Below are 3372 nucleotides of genomic sequence, written 5' to 3'. Positions count from 1 at the left end.
TACCCTGAGTTGAACAAGGGTCTCTGTCACAAGCACTTGGGGGACACAGCCTGACTAGGTGCCATCTTGGCACAGACTGGCAGGGGTGCTGTTTGGGCAGGGCAGTCATCTCCTCTCATGTTTCACTGGCAAATATAAGTCATATGATCACCTAGCTACAAGAGAGTGAAGGACCATGTTACCCCTGCCCAGCAAGAGGGCAGATCAGAACAAATCTTCCTGCCTGCAGTATTAACAGCACTTACCCTTCGGGAGGCTATGCATTACCATTTGCTCAGAGCTAAGGTGGTTCTGGAATCAGGATGCCTGGTGCTAAGTCTGGGGGAAAGCCCCGAGCAGATCTGAAACTTGAGTCATACTGTACATCCCTTACAAGCTCCTTTCTTACTGCACAGTAGCCAAACTGCACAACTCCAGTTTTCCTGCCTGGAGACTTAGGTTGCTTCCAGTTTGACATGTTTCTAAGCCCAGTGCCAGGCTGCGGAGGTGGTTCAGCAGGTCGGGATGCCCAAAGGAGAAATTGAAGTTAGAACTATCGGATGGGCATTGCCTGTGCCCTGTCACACACTCTCCCAGAAGCCAGTGGGAGACACCTCACCCCATACTGTCCCAAAGAGAGCTTGGACAAACAGATGTATGATCATCAGGATTTCTACTCAGCAGGTCTTGAGTGGACCCTACCACCATGGTTTCCAGCATGTTCCTAGGCTGTATTGATGGCTCTGGGTCTAAGATCAAAGATCACACATTTGAGTCCTACCCAGTTAGCAATTCTGTGCCACCTGCCTGTCACCTGGCAGCTGCCGGTGAGGTGACTCATCCCTACTCGGTTTCCTCACCTGTGAGTTGAGGCCCGTTTGAGAAGGACCCACACGCAGGCTTTGAGGGGACGCCCAGGCTTGTGATGAGCTGTTGAAGACAGTGAGTGTTCTTCAGTGCTAGATTAAATAACTTCGTGTTTTAAAATATTTGTTCATTTGAATGGAATTGCATTTATTAAAATTTCCATGGCTTTCAGAGCTGAGTGGGAATGAATTATCTCTGTGCCTGGCTAAGCACATGTGTTTCCTCTCCTGCGTGAATCACCGGCTCCTGCCTGCCGTTGCCCGTTATCTGCAGAGCCCCTGCCCTTCCCCACCTGCTCCATCCTTAGCAGACAGCCTACCCCCACAGCTCCCCTGCTTTCGGAGAAGATGTGCACAAAAGCTGCTCACTCCATTTCCGTGGTTATTCCCTTGGCCAAGGTCAAGTTTAGATGATAACAAACAGAAGGAACTGGGTTTAAAGGGAGGGACTTCCTTCCTTTCGGTGACTGCAAGGAGAAGGGAGTGTCCTCCTGGATCGCTCCAAACACTCTGGTCCTGATAGAACATGTGTCTCTCTGTCTTCTTCCCGTCCCCACCATAGGCTCTGCCATACACTGCTGTGTTCTTTCCCCTCCGACAGGTCCCCTCCAAAAAGGCTCGTAAGGAGTTCTGTCACCCACTACCAACTGGAAACAGAGGCATGGGCTTTAAGAACTGTTCCCAAATCCCAGCGCTTGGAAAACAGAGACAGGAGGATCTATGGGAGTTCTGGTCTGCATAGTGAGTTCCAAGCTAGCCAGAGCTGTGGTGAGACCCTGTCTCATAAAACAAACAAGCAAACAAACAATACGAATCCATAATCTAGCATGGTGCCTGTCTTAGTCAGGATTTCTACTCCTGCACAAAACACCATGACCAAGAAGCAAGTTGGGGAGCAAAGGGTTTATTCGGCTTACACTTCCACATTGCTGTTCATCACCAAAGGAAGCCAGGACTGGAACTCACACAGAGCAGGAACTTGGAGGCAGGAGCTGATGCAGGGGCCATGGAGGGATATTACTCACTGGCTTGCTTCCCCTGGCTTGATCTGCTTGCTTTCTTATAGAACCCAGGACCACCAGCCTAGGGATGGCACCACCCACAACTGGTCACTAATTGAGAAAAAATACCTTACAGCTGGATCTCATGGAGGCATTTCCTCAACTGAGGCTCCTTTCTCTGTGACGACTCCAGCTTGTGTCAAGTTGACGCATAAGCAGCCAGTACAGTGCCACATGCCTGTGACCCCAGGATTGAACTTAACTATACATCAAGTTTTGGGTCACCATGGGCTAGAATAAACCCTCTCTCAGGACAAACAAAAATGGCCTCAGCTTCAGAGATGCCACTTGTGTTAGCTGAGTCCCACGAGCCTGGCTGGAGAGACGGCTTAGTGGTTAAGGTCGCTGGATGATGCTCTTCCAGAGGAAGCAGGTTCATTTCCCAGTAATTCCAGTTTCAAGGAATGGAATCCAATACCCTCTCTGGTTTCTGCAGGCTCCAGGCCAAACACACACACACACACACACACACACACACACGCACACACACACATGCACACACACACACACATGCACACACGCACGCACACACACACTGCAGACAAAGTACCCATACACATAAAATAAAATAAATTAGTCAGGTGTCCAAGTCAGCAGCAGGAGTTAAACAGATCCACAGCTACCACAGTGCCCAAGTGGAGTTTCCTGTTCTGTCCAGTTCCGTTCCCAGGGCGACAGCCTTTTTCTCTATTTGAACTGATAATGGCCAGACCTTTGGTCAAGCTCCCACAGGGGCCCCCCACTAGGCTGGCCCTGAGGGAGCCTTGTGTTTAAAAGCATTTGAAACACCACCCAGAGGCCACAGAGAGGGTAGGATGCTGTTCTATCACTAAAGAAGAAAAATGAAGGGACAGGGGACTGTGGCACTCGGGAACTGGCAGCTCTCCGGGGACACCTTCAGATAGACCCCATGATGACTTTGCATGTGGGTTCTCTGCTACAGCTCACAAACGGGGTACTAACTACAGTAAGGATGGAGAAATGGAGGCTCCTGGAGATCTCAGATTCTCCACTGGGGAGTAGCTGGAAGAAGATCCTCTTCTGGGTGACCGGCTTGCATTGACTCCTAATAGCTGGCTGTCCTGGGAGTGGGCTCGGCTTTCATGTGCACCCCAAGGTAAGAGAGGGAGGCTGTCAGGTCAGACAAGGCCTCGGGCTGCGCTTGGAACAAGTCTACCCTGGACGCTAGAGATGCTCCCAGAGCATCCCCAAGGAGCTTCAGTCTTGCTAACATTGCTTTGGGATAACTGTCAACTAATCATCCTTTTAAAAAAATAATATTGAGGATTTTTTCCTTAGAAAAGGATGTGTGTATGTATGTATGTATGTATGAATGAATGAATGAATGTATGTATGAATGAATGTATGTATGTATGAATGTATGTATGTATGAATGTATATATGTGTGTATGTATGAATGTATGTATGTATGTATGTATGTACGTGTATGTATGCATATATTTAGA

Source organism: Micromys minutus (genome assembly GCF_963924665.1).
Source record: "Micromys minutus genome assembly, chromosome: 27".
Lineage (NCBI taxonomy): Eukaryota > Metazoa > Chordata > Mammalia > Rodentia > Muridae > Micromys > Micromys minutus.
The sequence above is the reverse complement of the archived record's forward strand: the minus strand, read 5'-3'. Positions refer to the sequence as shown.